Genomic DNA, 19,905 nt, shown 5'->3' with positions numbered 1-19,905 from the left:
TCACCTGTGCTGAAGCCCGGATATCACTAAAACCTGCACTGTTGGTGTGCCTTGAGGACAGCGGTTGGGAATGCCTGCTGCAGAGAGAAGTGCCGCAGCTGCCGGGGCAGAGAGAGGTGCTGCACCAGCCCAGGCAGAAAGAGATGCTGCAGAAAGAGTTGCTGCAGCTGGGGCAGAGAGAGAGAGGTGCTGCAGCATTACATCACTGTAGAGAGAAGTGCCGCAGCTGCCGGGGCAGAGAGAGGTGCTGCAGCAGCCCAGGCAGAAAGAGATGCTGCAGAAAGAGTTGCTGCAGCTGAGGCAGAGAGAGAGAGGTGCTGCAGCATTACATCACTGTAGAGAGAAGTGCCGCAGCTGCCGGGGCAGAGAGAGGTGCTGCAGCAGCCCAGGCAGAAAGAGATGCTGCAGAAAGAGTTGCTGCAGCTGGGGCAGAGAGAGCTAGGTGCTGCGGCATTACATCACTGTAGAGAGAAGTGCCGCAGCTGCCGGGGCAGAGAGAGGTGCTGCAGCGCCCAGGCAGAAAGAGATGCTGCAGAAAGAGTTGCTGCAGCTGGGGCAGAGAGAGAGAGGTGCTGCAGCATTACATCACTGTAGAGAGAAGTGCCGCAGCTGTCGGGGAAGAGAGGTGCTGCAGCAGCCCAGGCAGAAAGAGATGCTGCAGAAAGAGTTGCTGCAGCTGGGGCAGAGAGAGAGAGGTGCTGCAGCATTACATCACTGTAGAGAGAAGTGCCGCAGCTGTCGGGGAAGAGAGAGGTTCTGCAGCAGCCCAGGCAGAAAGAGATGCTGCAGAAAGAGTTGCTGCAGCTGGGGCAGAGAGAGAGAGGTGCTGCAGCATTACATCACTGTAGAGAGAAGAGCCGCAGCTGTCGGGGCAGAGAGAGGTGCTGCACCAGCCAAGGCAGAAAGAAATGCTGCAGAAAGAGTTGCTGCAGCTGGGGCAGAGAGAGAGAGGTGCTGCAGCATTACATCACTGTAGAGAGAAGTGCCGCAGCTGTCGGGGAAGAGAGAGGTTCTGCAGCAGCCCAGGCAGAAAGAGATGCTGCAGAAAGAGTTGCTGCAGCTGGGGCAGAGAGAGAGAGGTGCTGCAGCATTACACCACTGTAGAGAGAAGTGCCGCAGCAGCCAGGGCAGAGAGAGGTGCTGCAGCAGCCGGGGCAGAGAGTTTCCGCAGAAGTGGGGGCAGAGAGTGGTGTAGCAGGACAGAAGTAACCCCGCTGCACAGCTACAAGCAGACAGTGAGACATACTGTATAAAGAGGTTCTGCAGAGCTCCGGCATGTGCCGGCTGTCAGTGTCTCCTGCAGTCACCTATGGCCTGCCCTGTTCCCTACCTAGTCTAAGAGTCCGAGTCAGTGTGCACCTCACTGCTTCTCCTCCTCCTGCCCTGTGGCTGCCAGTACAGCTGCCCATGATGGGGAGGGCGTACGGCAGCGCGCCCTCTTAACTTTTTTGGCGCCCGGAGCACGCGCTCCACCGGAGCCACCCTCGCTACACACCTGCATGCAAAAGCAGCCAGTATTTACTCTGCACAGAAAAAAAAGAGATTTATGGTAAGAACTTACCTTTGTTAAATCTCTTTCTGCGAGGTACACTGGGTTCCACAGGGATAACATCGGGGTGTAGAGTAGAATCTTGATTCGAGGCATCAACAGCCTAAAAGCTTTGACTGTTCCCAAGATGCTCAGCGCCACCTCCTCTATATCCCCGCCTCCAGGCACTGGAGCTCAGTTTTGTTAACCAGCCCAATGCAGTAGCAGGTAAAAGAGACGACAACAGTTAGTAGCCACATACACCACACTCTCACGACAGGAGAAGGTATCAGCGGCTAATGCCATACAAACCCAAAGAAGCTAAGTGCGTCAGGGAGGGCGCCCTGTGGAACCCAGTGTACCTCGCAGAAAGATTTAACACAGGTAAGTTCTTACCATAAATCTCCTTTTCTGCAGCGGTGTACATTGGGGTTCCACAGGGATAACATCGGGGATGTCCTAAAGCAGTTCCTCATGGGAGGAGACGCACTGTAGCGGGCACAAGGCCCCGGGTCCAAAGGAAGCATCCTGGGAGGCGGAAGTATCGAAGGCATAGAACCTTGCACAATTGCCCAAGGGTCGCACCACGACGGGCCGCCCAAGAAGGTCCAACAGACCGAGTAGAATGGGCTTTGATGGTATCAGGAGCTGGAAGACCAGCATGTACATAAGCTTGTGCAATCACCATCCTAATCCATCTGGCCAGGGTCTGCTTATTCGCAGGCCAGCCACGTTTGTGAAAACCAAAAAGTACAAAGAGAGAATCAGACTTCCTAATGGAGGCTGTCCTCTTCACATAGATACGGAGAGCCCGTACCACATCCAAAGACCGCTCTTTGGAGGACAAGTAAGTAGAGATAAAGGCTGGAACCACAATCTCTTGGTTAAGGTGGAAAGAAGACACCACCTTAGGTAGATAACCAGGGCGCCTCCAAAGAACCACGCGGTCATGGTGAAAAATCAGAAAAGGTGACCGACAGGATAAGGCACCCAAGTCTGAAACCCATCTGGCAGAGGCAATAGCCAGCAGAAACAAAACCTTAAGAGTAAGCTACTTAAGGTCCACAGATTCAAGAGGTTCAAACAAAGACTCTTGCAAGGCCTACAGAACCACCGACAAATCCCAAGGACCCACAGGTGGGACATAGGGAGGTTGAATACATAAACTACCCTGAGTGAATGTATTGATTTTTTCTCTGAAACCATACCGACAAGGCAGAAATATGAACTGTGAGGGAGGCCAGACGAAGGCCTAAGTCCAGGCCCTGTTGCAGGAAAGCCAACAGCTTGGCCTTACTAAACTTGTAAGCGTCATGATTGCTAGATGCGCACCAAGCAAAGTAAGAATTCCAGACCCTGTGATAAATCAGAGCAGAAGCCGGTTTATGGGCCTTCAACATAGTTTGAATGACCGCCTCAGAAAATCCTTTGGCCCTCAGAACTGAAGCTTCAAGAGCCATGCCGTCAAAGCCAGCCAGTCCAAATCCTGGTATACACAAGGGCCCTGAACGAGGAAGTAGAAGAGGATGCTCTACTTAGAGACCCTGTAGGTCTGAGAACCAATGCCATCTGGGCCACGCTGGAGCGATCAGAAATAGGATTCCTTCTTCTTGCTTGAACTTCGTTATTACTCTGGGCAGGAGTGACACCGGAGGGAACATGTACGGCAGCTGAAAGTTCCATGGAATTGCCAGTGCATCCACGAATGCTGCTTGAGGATCCCTTATCCTTGCTCGGAAGACCGGAACCTTGTGATTGTGTCGAGACGCCATCAGGTCGATGTCTGGTAGGCCCCACTTGTCCACTAAGAGTTGATATACTTCTGGATGGAGGCTCCACTCTCCGGCATGAATGTCCTGATGACTGAGGAAGTCCTATTCCCAGTTGAGGACCACTGGAATGAACACTGCCGAAATGGCTGGCAGATGGCGTTCCGCCCACTGAAGAATCCTGGACACTTCCATCATTGCCATGCGGCTTCGAGTGCTGCCTTGATGATTTATGTACACCACTGTGCTGGTGTTGTCTGACTGTACTTGAACAGGTCTGTTCTGTATCAGATGCTGGGCCAGGTTCAGAGCATTGAACACCGCCCGCAATTCCAAAGCATTTATTGGGAGAAGAGACTTCCTGGTCCACCAACCCTGAAGAGAGTGTTGCTCCAACACCGCGCAACAACCCCTCAGACTGGCATCCGTTGTCAGGAGGATCCAGTTGGAGATCCAGAAGGGACGACCCCTGCTTAATCGTTGGTCCTGTAGCCACCAGCTCAGTGACAGGCGAACCTCCGGAGACAAGGAGATCATTTGAGACCTGATCCAGTGAGGCAGACCATCCCACTTGGCAAGAATCATCTTCTGCAGAGGACGGGAATGAAATTGAGCGTACTCTACCATGTTGAAAGCCGACACTATGAGGCCTAGTACTTGCATCGACACTCGCGGGCGAGAGAGGAAGCATCTAATCCTGTCCTGAAGGTTCAGGACCTTCTCCTGTGACAAGAAAAACCGCTAGTTGTGAGTGTCCAACAATGCCCCCAGGTGCACCATGCTCTGAGCAGGGACCAGGGAAGATTTCTTCCAGTTGATGAGCCACCCGTGGGCTTGCAGAAACTGGACCGTCAGATCCAGATGACGGAGGAGAACTTCTGGGGAATTCACCAAGATCAACAAGTCGTCCAGATACAGTAGGATCCTGACACCCTGACGGCGGAGCAGGGCCGTCATCACCGCCATGACCTTGGTGAAGACTCGCGGAGCCGTGGTCAATCCAAAAAGTAAGGCCCGAAATTGATAATGGAGGTTGCCAATAGCAAACCGCAGGTATTGCTGATGCGTTATGGCAGTAGGAATATCGAGGTAAGAATCCTGTATATCCAGGGATACCATATAGTCCCCGGTCTCCAAAGCCAGAACAATAGAGCGAAGAGTTTCCATACGAAACTTGGAGACCCTCACAAATTTGTTCAAAGACTTGAGGTTGAGAATGGGCCGGGAGGAACTATTCGGTTTCGAGACTAGGAACAACGGTGAATAGTACCCCCTGCCTCTCTGATCCAGAGGCACCGGCACTACCACTCCTGTGTCCAGGAGGGACTGTACCACCAAATGAAGAGTTTTTGCCTTTACCTGATCCAAAGGTATGTTTGTCAGGCAAAATTGATGAGTGGGACGTTTCTTGAAGGATATGGCGTATCCGTGAGTGACGACTTCCCTTACCCAGGCGTCTGAAGTGGTCTTCAACCATACTTGGATAAACCGTAGAAGTCGGCCTCCCACCCTGGGATCCCCCAGGGGGAGGCCCGTCCCGTCATGCAGCAGGCTTGTCTGATTTGGAAGCTGGCTGATGGGCAGCCGAGGCATGTTTAGGTTTGGGCTTATTGGTTTTGGAAGTGCAAGCCTGTTTCTGGTATGCCTGACCCTTTGCTTTACCTGGAGGTCGAAAGGAACAAAAGGAGGTACTCTTAACCTTCGGAGCCGAAGGAGCAGTACTAGGTAGACAGGCTGTCTTAGCGGAAGCTAAATCAGCAACAATCTTGTTGAGATCTTCACCAAAAAGGATGTTCCCCTTAAAGGGGAGCACCTCCAAGGTTTTCTTAGAGTCCAGATCCACAGACCAGGACCGTAACCAGAGAATCCAGCGAGTCAGAATGGACGTAGTAGAAGCCTTGGCCGCCAGAACACCAGCATCAGAAGCCGCCTCCTTAATGTAATGAGAGGCTGAGACAATATACTAGAGGCATTGCCTAGCATTATCAGATAAATTGGACGGCAGCTCTGCTTCCACCTTCTGAGCCCATGCTTCAATAGCTTCTGCTGCCCAAGTAGCCACAATAGTGGGCTGATGCACAGCTCCCGCAAGGGTATAAATAGACTTTAAGCAACCCTCCACACGCTTATCCGTCGGTTCCTTCAGAGAAGTAACGGTAGTAACAGGCAGAGCAGAGGACACCACCAGCCGAGCGACTTTGCGAATCCACCGGCGGTGGCGTTTCCCAATTTTTACTTGACTCCGCAGCGAGGGGGTAGCGAGCTAGCATCTTCTTGTGAGGTGTGAATTTCTTTTCTGGATTCTCCCAGGATTCTTGACATATGTCAACCAAATGGTCAGAATGAGGCAAAATTAATTTGGTAACCTCCTGACGTTTGAATCTGTCACGTTTCTTGGAGGCAACAACAGGTTCTGGGTCATCATCAATTTGAAGAATCAGTCTGATAGCCTCTAATAGGTCAGGAACATCCACCTCTGAAACAGATTCCCCATCAGAAGCATCTGGATCAGTGTCTGAGGGGTCAGTATATACGCCATCCTCATCGGACGAAGTATCTGAAATATGAGTGGATTGCAAGGAAGTAATGGCTCGCTTAGAGGACCCCTTGGTCTTAGGCGGTCGAGGGTTAGATTTTTGTTTAGTCAATGAGTGATTCAATTGCTGTAACTGAGTGGACAGGAGATCTGCCCATGGCAGATTAACCGCAGGGACGATATGTGGCTGTAAAGGCACTTGAGGTCCCATAGGGGGCGTAAGTCTAGTTACCAGCAGTGGCGGATCTTGCCACGGGCAAGCAGGACTTTTGCCCGGGGCGCCGCCTTTCGGAGGGCGCCGGCGCCATCCGGAGGGCGCCGCACCATGGCAAGATACTCCACTGTCAGTGTGCGCCCCAGCAGTGTCCCCCCGCTGTGCCCCCCCTCCCGCTGTGAGAAGGGAACCAGACGCTATGCGTCTGGTTTCCCTTCGTGGCGCTGGTCCTCCCCCGCTCTGAAGGGAATCAGACGCTAAGCGTCTAGTTTCCCTTCATGGAGAGGACCTTTGGTGTGCGGTGCGCGATGACGTCATCGCGCACCGCACAGCATTGTGGCATAGACGCTAGGGGTCATAATTGACCTCTAGCGCTTATGCTGTGCTATGGGAGAGACGTCATGACTGACGTCTCTCCCATAGATCCGAGGAGAAGAGCGGCGCCGGTCTGCAGGGTCTGGAAACAGGAGCGGGGCACAGTAAGTATACTTTTTTTTTTTTTTTCCCCAGTGGCGCTACAAATGGGGGGCGTGACTGACCACGCCCCCATGTTGAGCCACGCCCCTAACTTTTGCCCGGGGCGCCGCAAGGGCAAGAACCGGCCCTAGTTACCAGCGTAGTCAGTAAATTAGAGAAAGTAGCCCAAGGCGGGTTGTGATGTGCCCCAGTTGCTACAGACTGACTGGGGGGGTAAGGAACCCCCAGAACCTGAACCCTCCTCTGCTATATTTTACTCTAATGCATCTGTGGCATCACCACAGCGTATTGTGGGATCAGCCACAGAGGGTGTGGTATGGAAGGTAGACAGTAACTAGGTCGACAGTGTCTAGGGCGACCACTATTGGTCGACAGTAACTAGGTCGACAGGGTCTCTAGGGAGACAGTGTCTAGGTTGACAGGTCAAAAGGTCGACATGAGTTTTTTTATTTTTTTTGGTGTCGTTTTCTTTGTAGAGTGTCTGGGAACCCCAATTAGTGCACCGTGTCCCCTCGCATGGCTCGCTTTGCTCGCCATGCTTTGGGCAAGGTGCCTCGCTGCGCCGCCGCTTCGCTCGGCACAGATTAGTGTTCCAATCGTAGTCCACGTGGATGTTAAGTATGAAAAAGTTTTTAAAAAATCGTGAAAAACTCATGTCGACCTAGAACATGTCGACCTAGAGACCCTGTCGACCTAGAAACCCTGTCAACCTAGTTACTGTCGACCAATAGTGGTCAACCTAGATAATGTCGACCTAGTTACTGTCGACCTAGAGACTGGATCCCGCCACAGAACCATCGGCCCTTGTAGCTGACATGATATGAAAGCGTAAACCACGGGCGTCACGGTACAAAATCAACAGACATGCAGTATGGGGTCATTCCGAGTTGATCGCTAGCTGCCGATGTTCGCAGCGCAGCGATCAGTGAAAAAAATGGCTAATCTGCGCATGCGTATGCACCGCAATGCGCAGGCGCGACGTACGGGTACAAAGAGCATCGTGGTTTTGCACAGGTTCTAGCGAAGCTTTCAGTCGCACGGCTGAACGCAGGAAGATTGACATGAAGTGGGCGTTTCTGGGTGGCAGCTGACCGTTTTCAGGAGTGCTTAGAAAAACGCATGCGTGTCGGGAAAAACGCAGGCGTGGCTGGGCGAACGCAGGGCAGGTGTGTGACGTCAAAACTAAAGCCGTCCCTCCGTCGTTAGAATCATCGCACAGGATAAGTGACTACAGGGCCGGTCTTGTTTTGCACAAAATGATTTTGCAGACGCTCTGCTGCACAGACGTTCGTACTTCTGCAAAGAGAAAATACACTACCCAGTGGGCGGCGACAATGCGTTTGCACGGCTGCTAAAAACTGCTAGCAAGCGATCAATTCGTAATGACCCCCATAATACCTAACCAAGAACCCCCTGTGCAGTGTGACAGCACAAACAGAGGATTCAGGAGGTATATGGTGACTGAAAATCACAAAGAAATTTACAAATAAGTATATCCTGTGAAATACCTATATCAGATAATAACCCTGATGCACTTAGCCCCCCTCAGGGTACAGCAGTGTTTTTCAACCACTTTGCCGTGGCACACTAGTGTGCCATGAGCAGTCTCCAGGTGTGCCGCCATAGAATTAGAGCCAGGCCCGTCAGTGTTTTGCCGCTACTGAGGCCCTGGAACAATCAATACTGGTGGGTTTAGGGGTTGCAGAGCCAGTTCTAATTTTGGGCCCGGGCAGTGTGGGTCTGGGACTCCAGGTCGACAGCACAAAGGTCGACACACCTTAGGTCGACGCCAATTGGTCGACACACCTTAGGTCGGCATGGACAAAAGGTCGACATGGACAAAAGGTCGACAGGGACAAGGTCGACATGGAAAAATGTCGACAGGCGTTTTTTATGTTTTTTTGGTGTCGTTTTCTTTGTAGAGTGACCAGGAACCCCAATTAGTGCACCGCGTCCCCTCGCATGGCTCGCTTCGCTCGCCATGCTTCGGGCATGGTGCCTTCGCTCCGCTACCGCTTCGCTCGGCACACATTACCGTTCCAATCGTAGTCCACGTGGATCATTAAGTATGAAAAGGTTCAAAAAAAGAAAAAAATCGTGAAAAACTCATGTCGATCTTTTTCCATGTCGACCTTGTTCCTGTCGACCTTTTGTCCATGTCGACCTTTTGTCAATGTCGACCTAAGGTGTGTCGACCAATTGGCGTCGACCTAAGGTGTGTCGACCTTTGTGCTGTCGACCTGGAGTCCGGATACCGGCAGTGTTGGGCTCTTCTGGCTTTCTCAGATGTGGCTCAGGCGTTACCTATGGAGAAGCTGCAACATGACATCCTAGGACACGCAACTGCACCATGCATCACCATTATATTTGATTGTGCCTTGGAAATATTTAGATCTTGTTCAGTGTGCCGTGAGTTGTAAAAGGTTGAAAATCTCTGGGGTACAGAATATAGGGATAGCAATATGAGTGAGATACATGAAGTAGATATCACACAGCAGCTATATGCACACACACATAGGCCCTCATTCCGAGTTGTTCGCTCACTCGCTGCTTATAGCAGCCGTGCAAACGCTAGGCCGCCGCCCTCTGGGAGTGTATCTTAGCTTAGCAGAATTGCGAACGAAAGGATCGCAGCATTGCTCCAAAAAAGATTGTGCAGTTTCAGAGTAGCTCGAGACTTACTCCTAGCTAGCGATCACTTCAGTCTGTTTAGTTCCTGTTTTGACGTCACAAACACGCCCTGCGTTCGGCCAGCCACTCCCCCGTTTTCCCAGGCATGCCTGCGTTTGTATCTGACACGCCTGCGTTTTTCTGCACACTCCCGGAAAACGGTCAGTTACCTCCCAGAAACGCCCCATTCCTGTCAATCACTCACCCATAAGCAGTGCGACTGAAAAGCATCGCTAGACCTTGTGTGAAACTGCATCGGCTTTTGTGAAAGTACGTCGCGCGTGCGCACTGCGCGCCATACGCATGCGCAGAAGTGCCGATTTTTTTGCCTGATCGCTGCGCTGCAAACAATGGCAGCTAGCGATCAACTCGGAATGACCCCCTTAGTCACATGTACAATGCAGAAATTATAACAAACAATAACACTGCACCGGACTAGCAATACTAAGTAGTACTAAGCAGTGGCGGAACTAGCGAGCGGTGGGCCCAGGTGCGACAAAATGCTTTGCCCCCCCCCCATCCCATTCAAGTCCACCCTCTCACCCCTGGAGAGGATCTGGTGAGGGGGACCTGCTCAGGGCCAGAAAAATGGATACCTAGCAACAGTGCTGTAACTAGACATTTTAGCACTGTGTGCAAGAAACGGCATCAGAGCCCCACCCCTGCATGCAAAACAGGGGCAGTGCGCGCCATAGGCGCGTGCAAAAATACATAGGGGCGTGGCTTCGTGGGGAAGGGGTGTGGCCACAAAATAATACCAATTCATAAAACGGTGCACAGTAGTCTCCATTATTAAAATTACGCCGCACAGTAGCACCACTACACCAGGTAGAGACCCTTTTACACCTTACGGCGGACAGATTCCCCTTTTTACACATTACGGCAGACAGCGTGCACTTTTTACACATTAAGGCAGACAGCGTCCCCTTTTTACACATTAAGGCAGACAGCGTCCCCTTTTTACACATTAAGGCAGACAGCGTGCCCTTGTTACACATAGCGGCAGACAGCGCGCACTTTTTACACATAACTGCAGACAGCGTCCCCTTTTTACACATAGCGGCAGACAGCGTCCCCTTTTTACACATAACGGCAGACAGCGTCCCCTTTTTACACATAACTGCAGACAGCGTCCCCTTTTTACACATAACGGCAGACAGCATGCACTTTTTACACATAACTGCAGACAGCGTCCCCTTTTTACACATAGCAGCAGACAGCGTGCACTTTTTACACATAACTGCAGACAGCGTCCCCTTTTTACACATAACGGCAGACAGCATGCACTTTTTACACATAGCTGCAGACAGCGTCCCCTTTCTACACATAACGGCAGACAGCGTCCCTTTTTACACATTACAGCAGACAGCATGCCCTTTTTACACATTACGGCAGAAAGCGTGCACTTTTTACACATTACGGCAGACAGCGTCCCCTTTTTACACATAGCAGCAGACAGCATCCCCCTTTTGAAACATAGCGGCAAACAGCGTGCACTTGTTACACATAGCGTCAGACAGCGTGCACTTTTTACACATAACGGCAGACAGCGTCCCCTTTTTACACCTAACGGCAGACAGCGTCCTCTTTTTACACATAACGGCAGAGAGCATGCCCTTTTTACACATAACAGCAGACAGCGAGCACTTTTTACACATAACTGCGGACAGCGTCCCCTTTTTACACATAATGGCAGACAGCGTGCCCTTGTTACACATAGCGGCAGACAGCGTGCACTTTTTACACATAACTAAAGACAGTGTCCCCTTTTTACACATAACGGCAGACAGCATTCACTTTTTACACATAGCTGCAGACAGCGTCCCCTTTCTACACATAACGGCAGACAGCGTCCCTTTTTACACATTACAGCAGACAGCGTGCCCTTTTTACACATTACGGCAGAAAGCGTGCACTTTTTACACATTATGGCAGACAGCGTCCCCTTTTTACACATAGCAGCAGACAGCATCCCCCTTTTTAAACATAGCGGCAGACAGCCTGCACTTGTTACACATAGTGTCAGACAGCGTGCACTTTTTATACATAACGGCAGACAGCGTCCCCTTTTTACACCTAACGGCAGACAGCGTCCTCTTTTTACACATTACGGCAGAGAGCATGCCCTTTTTACACATAACGGCAGACAGCGTGCACTTTTTACACATAACGGCAGACAGCGTCCCCTTTTTACACATAATGGCAGACAGCGTGCCCTTGTTACACATAGCGGCAGACAGCGTCCCTTTTTACACATTACGGCAGACAGCGTGCCCTTTTTACACATAGCGGCAGACAGCGTGCACTTTTTACACATTACGGCAGACAGCGTCCCCCTTTTTACACATAACGTCAGACAGCGTGCCCTTGTTACACATTACGGCAGACAGCGCCCCCTTTTTACACATTACGGCAGACAGCGTGCCCTCGTTACACATTACGGCAGACAGCGTCCCCCTTTTTACACAATACGGCAGACAGTGTCCCCCTTTTACACATTACGGCAGACAGTGTCCCCTTTTTACACATTACGGCAGACAGCGTCCCCTTTTTACACATTACGGCAGACAGTGTCCCCTTTTTACACATTACGGCAGGCTGATTCCCCTTTTTACACATTACGGCAGGCTGATTCCCCTTTTTGCACAGAAAGAAAGAAAGAAAGAAAGAAAGAAAGAAAGAAAGAAAGAAAGAAAGAAAGAATTCTACTTACCATCTCCGCTGGCTCGGGCTCCTCGGTGCAGCGTCTGGCAGAGATCACGATTTCCGCGCAGGAGAGAAGGAGAAGGAGGGAGGTGGAGGAGGGAGCCGCAGCAGCGCTGTGTTATAGGTTGAGGCGCTGCTGCTGTCCCAGTCCTTCCCCATAGGCTGTCCTCCGCCGCTGTGAATGCTGGGATGCGCTTCACAGCGGCGGAAGACAGCCTATAGTGAAGCAGAGGGACAGCAGCAGCAGCGCCTCAACCAGTAACAAAGCGCTGCTGCGGCTCCCTCCTCCACCTCCCTCCTTCTCCTTCCCCCGTGTCCGCTGCGCTCCTCTCCGGGCGGCTGTGTGCTGCGGGCAGCGGTTGCCCGCAGCACACAGCGGCATGTAATGAGTCAGTTTGACTCATTACATGCTTTAGGCCCCTGGACAGTGGTGGGCCCCAGTGCAACGCACTGGTTGCACTGGCGGTAGTTCCGCCTCTAGTACTAAGTAAAGCTATATAGACTTATAGATATATCAATGCACAGTAAAGACTGGATATATATCACAGGGTACTTGTACTAAATATCCCTGTAGTAATGCACTTGTTCTTAACTACTGTCTAAATGACATGTAGAATACTTAAGTGTCCTGTAAATGCACAGTGCTGATGATGCAGGCTGCTTTACAGAGGAGGCATCACCCAACAGTCCCAGAATCAGCTCAGCATGTAGTGCTGGCGCCAAAACGCTGACAGGGAGTGAGGGGGAGAGAGAGAGATGTAGCTCCAGGGTGGGAACATTTGCAGTAGATGGCGCCCTGGGGCTGGGGGAGGGGCTACAGGTCAGAGCCTTATCCCTTTGGTGGACTTCACCACCGGGTGCTGCGGGCCTTAGCAAATGGATTTTTGAGAGAATCCGACCTGTGCCCTTGCCCTGGTGGTCTAGTGGGGTCCATGTACTACCACAGTGTCCATGCCAGCGCGCGGCCCGCCTCCCACCGGCCGCGCCAGATCGTGATTTACAGCGGGTTTCACCTTTGGGACCCTCTTACCTCCTCCCCTGATGCGGCCACGTGATCCCGGAGAGTTGCGGTGAGTGTGTGTGCCTGACCAGAAGAACCGGAGCCCTCCGCTGTAAGTACCCGGCAACCAGGGGCGCGGGAGTATACAGCGCCGCTGGGGGAGGTGATGGAGCTACAGCAGGAGATATCAGCGTGATATCTAGCACTAAGAGTGCCTCTGCTGCAGCCCTTGAAGTCTTCTATCTTCTTTTAAAAAAGCTCTTTTCAGGGCTGCTGGAGCAGCGTTGCCTGTTAGCTGCCTGAAAAAGCAAAAAATATTGCAGCGCACATAAGTTGGGCAAAGAGTTTTATTTTTATTTTTTATTATTTACTGATATTACTGTTTCATTCTAAAATTACATTCAAGAATCCAAAACCACCGGCCGGTGAATTTAAATGACTGGTATACTAAAATTTAAAAAAACATGACACAGCCTGTTCTTCTAATGAAATATCTTATGTGAATAGACACACTAAAACTTAATTAATACATCCACAAGGACTCACTCCCACCTAAAATATCTGTCTGAATAAACACAAGAATGTATAGAGGCTCAGTTAGGAATTAATATCACTAAATCGCTAAAAGAATGTAACAATATGGCACTCTAAACAACTTTCTTTTGTAACTAATAGTTAACAGTTACACTTCTCATGAATAACTTCACAGACACACTAGATTGATCAATCCATTTTGGCACTGGCAATCCATTCAGTGCTTAATAATGTTATGTCACTATACCAACGTGACATGAAACACACTGATTCCTGCTGCTGGTTGGTGTCCCTGATAGCCGTAATTAGATATTTCTTGAAAACCACAGAATATAGAACAGTCCGTTTAGCAGTCAATAACCGTCTATATTGAGCATGACAAAATAGACTTATTTGAATCGCCTGGCCAGACAAGGTAATTATTCTCACCGCACTTTCCAGCTAGATATGTACACAGGACTCCTCCCGGCTGCTGGTGCTTATAACCTTAGAGGGCAGTCATCTCTGGAGGATCAAGTCCATATGTAGATGTGAAACGGCTTGGAGCTGCAATTGGCGGTGAGCGTATCCACTAGCGGTGGTATGGATAAAAGTAACGTGAGTCCTTTTACGCGTTTCTCCGCCTCCCTCCGGGTTCAGCGGCTTCATCAGAAATGCACTGCAGCACCAACTTACAAGCTGAGTTCCTGTGCAAGGAGGCGGGGTTATAGAGAAGGAGGCGCTATGCATTCTGGGAACAGTCAAAGCTTTTAGTCTATTAGTGCCTCGTATCAAGATCCTACTCTACACCCCGATGTTATCCCTGTGGAACCCAGTGTACCCCGCTGCAGAAAATATAATTGCTCCCCTTGCATGGGCCAGATATACTAAGCCTTGCACAGCGATAAAGTGTAAATACATAAAGTATCAGCTCCTGACTGTCATGTTTCAAACCAAGCGAGTAACATGGCATTCAGGAGCTGATTGGCTGCTACTTTATCACTCTCCAATGCATAGTACAGGGTTGGGTATGAAATGCCGGTGGTCACATGACCAACCGCAGCATCCCAACAGTGAAAATCCCCCGGAACAGGGGGAAGTATTTTACCACTCTGCCTTACCCTACCCTAACATTAACCTTACGGGGGTGTCGGCTGAGGCTAACCCTCTGGGGGTGTCGGCTATGGCTAACCCCCCCTAGTGCCTAACCCTAACCCTCCCACCCGGGTCCTAACTCCCGCCCCGATACTTACCTTTGGGATGTCAACTGTCAATGTCTTGGCGCCAGTCTCCTAACTGCCGTGATGACAAACGCATCCCCTTAGTAGTACATCTGCCCAGGGTCGGACTGGCCCACAGTAGCACCACTACACCAGGTAGAAACCCTTTTACACCTTACGGCGGACAGATTCCCCTTTTTACACATTACGGCAGACAGCGTGCACTTTTTACACATTAAGGCAGACAGCGTCCCCTTTTTACACATTAAGGCAGACAGCGTCCCCCTTGTTACACATAGCGGCAGACAGCGTGCCGTTGTTACACATAGCGGCAGACAGCGTGCACTTTTTACACATAACTGCAGACAGCGTCCCCTTTTTACACATAGCGGCAGACAGGTAGAATATAGAACAGTCCGTTTAGCAGTCAATAACCGTCTATATTGAGCATGACAAAATAGACTTATTTGAATCGCCTGGCCAGACAAGGTAATTATTCTCACCGCACTCTCCAGCTAGATATGTACACAGGACTCCTCCCGGCTGCTGGTGCTTATAACCTTAGAGGGCAGTCATCTCTGGAGGATCAAGTCCATATGTAGATGTGAAACGGCTTGGAGCAGGGGTACGAGGGAAACCACCAGCAGGCCCCACTGCCAGAGGGCCCACTCCTTTTTCTAGGGATCAGGTCCCAGACTGTGCACTTGTATTATACATGGTAGATATGTTGCATTACACTGCACTAGACTATTGTGTATTTCAAGCTTCTGTGGAGGCTGGCCACATCCCCTTTGTAGGCTGACCACACCCCTAAGTATGGGCCCCTATCACTGCATTCCCCCGGTGGGCCCTTCATGTCCCAGTCCGACACTGCATCTGCCCCATATTACATGGTATCTCAGCGGTCATGCCTGTGACATGCACTATAGCCGGGTTAATGCTAGTGATGTGCACCGGAAATTTTACGGGTTTTGTGTTTTGGATTCGGTTCCGCGGCCATGTTTTGGATTCGGACACGTTTTGGCAAAACCTCCCTGAACATTTTTTGTCGGATTCGGGTGTGTTTTGGATTTCGGGTGTTTTTTACAAAAAAACCTCAAAAACAGCTTAAATCATAGAATTTGGGGGTCATTTTGATCCCATAGTATTATTAACCTCAATAACCATAATTTCCACTCATTTTCAGTCTATTCTGAACACCCCACACCTCACAATATTATTTTTAGTCCTAAAATTTGCACCAAGGTCGCTGGATGGCTAAGCTAAGCGACACAAGTGGCCGACACAAACACCTGGCCCATCTAGGAGTGGCACTGCAGTGTCAGGCAGGATGGCACTTAAAAAAATAGTCCCCAAACAGCACATGATGCAAAGAAAAAAAGAGGTGCACCAAGGTCGCTGTGTGACTAAGCTAAGCGACCCAAGTGGCCGACACAAACACCTGGCCCATCTAGGAGTAGCACTGCAGTGTCAGGCAGGATGGCACTTCAAAAAAATAGTCCCCAAACAGCACATGATGCAAAGAAAAAAAGAGGCGCAATGAGGTAGCTGTGTGACTAAGCTAAGCGACCCAAGTGGCCGACACAAAGACCCAAGTGGCCGACACAAACACCTGGCCCATCTAGGAGTGGCACTGCAGTGTCAGACAGGATGGCACTTCAAAAAAAATAGTCCCCAAACAGCACATGATGAAAAGAAAAAAAGAGGCGCAATGAGGTAGCTGTGTGACTAAGCTAAGCGACCCAAGTGGCCGACACAAACACCTGGCCCATCTAGGAGTGGCACTGCAGTGTCAGGCAGGATGGCACTTCAAAAAAATAGTCCCCAAACAGCACATGATGCAAAGAAAAAAGAGGCGCACCAAGGTCGCTGTGTGACTAAGCTAAGCGACACAAGTGGCCGACACAAACACCTGGCCCATCTAGGAGTGGCACTGCAGTGTCAGACAGGATGGCACTTCAAAAAAATAGTCCTCAAACAGCACATGATGCAAAGAAAAAAAGAAGCGCACCAAGGTCGCTGTGTGACTAAGCTAAGCGACACAAGTGGCCGACACAAACACCTGGCCCATCTAGGAGTGGCACTGCAGTTTTCTAGCGAGAGGATGAGTGTTTCCATCCTCATGTGAAGCTGAACCACTAGCCATGAACATAGGCCAGGGCCTCAGCCATTCCTTGGCACTCCGTGTCGTAAATGGCATATTGGCAAGTTTACGCTTCTCCTCAGACGCTTTTAATTTAGATTTTTGGGTCATTTTACTGAACTTTTTTTTTTTGGATTTTACATGCTCTCTACTATGACATTGGGCATCGGCCTTGGCAGACGACGTTGATGGCATTTCATCGTCTCGGCCATGACTAGTGGCAGCAGCTTCAGCACGAGGTGGAAGTGGATCTTGATCTTTCCCTATTTTACCCTCCACATTTTTGTTCTCCATTTTTTAATGTGTGGAATTATATGCCAGTATCAATAGCAATGGCCTACTACTATATATACTGCGCACAACTGAAATGCACCACAGGTATGGATGGATAGTATACTTGACGACACAGAGGTAGGTAGAGCAGTGGCCTTCCGTACCGTACTGCTATATATACTGGTGGTCACTGTCAGCAAACTGCAAAACTAAAATGCACCACAGGTATAGAATCTAGATGGATAGTATACTTGACGACACAGAGGTAGGTAGAGCAGTGGCCTTCCGTACCGTACTGCTATATATACTGGTGGTCACTGTCAGCAAACTGCAAAACTAAAATGCACGGCAGGTATAGAATCTAGATGGATAGTATACTTGACGACACAGAGGTAGGTAGAGCAGTGGCCTTCCGTACCGTACTGCTATATATACTGGTGGTCACTGGTCAGCAAAACTCTGCACTGTACTCCTCCTATATAATATACTGGTGGTCCCCAGTCCCCACAATAAAGCAGTGTGAGCACAGATATATGCAGCACACTGAGCACAGATATGGAGTGTTTTTCAGGCAGACAACGTATACTGGTGGTCACTGTCAGCAAAACTCTGCACTGTACTCCTCCTATATAATATACTGGTGGTCCCCAGTCCCCACAATAAAGCAGTGTGAGCACAGATATATGCAGCACACTGAGCACAGATATGGAGTGTTTTTCAGGCAGACAACGTATACTGGTGGTTACTGTCAGCAAAACTCTGCACTGTACTCCTCCTATATAATACAGCTGCTCCCCAGTCCCCACAATTAAGCAGTGTGAGCACAGATATATGCAGCACACTGAGCACAGATATGGAGTATTTTTCAGGCAGACAACGTATACTGGTGGTCACTGTCAGCAAAACTCTGCACTGTACTCCTCCTATATAATATACTGGTGGTCCCCAGTCCCCACAATAAAGCAGTGTGAGCACAGATATATGCAGCACACTGAGCACAGATATGGAGTGTTTTTCAGGCAGACAACGTATACTGGTGGTCACTGTCAGCAAAACTCTACACTGTACTCCTCCTATATGATACAGCTGCTCCCCAGTCCCCACAATTAAGCAGTGTGAGCACAGATATATGCAGCACACTGAGCACAGATATGGAGTGTTTTTCAGGCAGACAACGTATACTGGTGGTCACTGTCAGCAAAACTCTGCACTGTACTCCTCCTATATAATATACTGGTGGTCCCCAGACCCCACAATAAAGCAGTGTGAGCACAGATATATGCAGCACACTGAGCACAGATATGGAGTGTTTTTCAGGCAGACAACGTATACTGGTGGTTACTGTCAGCAAAACTCTGCACTGTACTCCTCCTATATAATACAGCTGCTCCCCAGTCCCCACAATTAAGCAGTGTGAGCACAGATATATGCAGCACACTGAGCACAGATATGGAGTATTTTTCAGGCAGACAACGTATACTGGTGGTCACTGTCAGCAAAACTCTGCACTGTACTCCTCCTATATAATATACTGGTGGTCCCCAGTCCCCACAATAAAGCAGTGTGAGCACAGATATATGCAGCACACTGAGCACAGATATGGAGTGTTTTTCAGGCAGACAACGTATACTGGTGGTCACTGTCAGCAAAACTCTACACTGTACTCCTCCTATATGATACAGCTGCTCCCCAGTCCCCACAATTAAGCAGTGTGAGCACAGATATATGCAGCACACTGAGCACAGATATGGAGTGTTTTTCAGGCAGACAACGTATACTGGTGGTCACTGGTCAGCAAAACTCTGCACTGTACTCCTCCTATATAATACAGCTGCTCCCCAGTCCCCACAATTAAGCAGTGTGAGCACAGATATATGCAGCACACTGAGCACAGATATGGAGTGTTTTTCAGGCAGACAACGTATACTGGTGGTCACTGGTCAGCAAAACTCTGCACTGTACTCCTCCTATATAATACAGCTGCTCCCCAGTCCCCACAATTAAGCAGTGTGAGCACAGATATATGCAGCACACTGAGCACAGATATGGAGTGTTTTTCAGGCAGACAACGTATACTGGTGGTCACTGGTCAGCAAAACTCTGCACTGTACTCCTCCTATATAATACAGCTGCTCCCCAGTCCCCACAATTAAGCAGTGTGAGCACAGATATATGCAGCACACTGAGCACAGATATGGAGTGTTTTTCAGGCAGACAACGTATACTGGTGGTCACTGGTCAGCAAAACTCTGCACTGTACTCCTCCTATATAATACTGCTGGTGCCCAGTCCCCACAATAAAGCAGTGTGAGCACAGATATATGCAGCACACTGAGCACAGATATGGAGTGTTTTTCAGGCAGACAACGTATACTGGTGGTCACTGTCAGCAAAACTCTGCACTGTACTCCTCCTATATAATACAGCTGCTCCCCAGTCCCCACAATTAAGCAGTGTGAGCACAGATATATGCAGCACACTGAGCACAGATATGGAGTGTTTTTCAGGCAGACAACGTATACTGGTGGTCACTGGTCAGCAAAACTCTGCACTGTACTCCTCCTATATAATACAGCTGCTCCCCAGTCCCCACAATTAAGCAATAAGCAGCACAAATATTATTAATAAACGGAGAGGACGCCAGCCACGTCCTCTCCCTAACATTTCCAATGCACGAGTGAAAATGGCGGCGACGCGCGGCTGCTTATATAGAATCCGAATCTCGCGAGAATCCGACAGCGGGATGATGACGTTCGGGCGCGCTCGGATTAACCGAGCCATACGGGAGAATCCGAGTATGCCTCGGACCCATGTAAAATGGGTGAAGTTCGGGGGGGTTCGGTTTCCGAGGAACCG

The sequence above is a fragment of the Pseudophryne corroboree genome, chromosome 5, assembly GCF_028390025.1.
Source record: "Pseudophryne corroboree isolate aPseCor3 chromosome 5, aPseCor3.hap2, whole genome shotgun sequence".
Classification (NCBI taxonomy): domain Eukaryota; kingdom Metazoa; phylum Chordata; class Amphibia; order Anura; family Myobatrachidae; genus Pseudophryne; species Pseudophryne corroboree.
Note: the sequence above shows the minus strand (reverse complement) of the source record.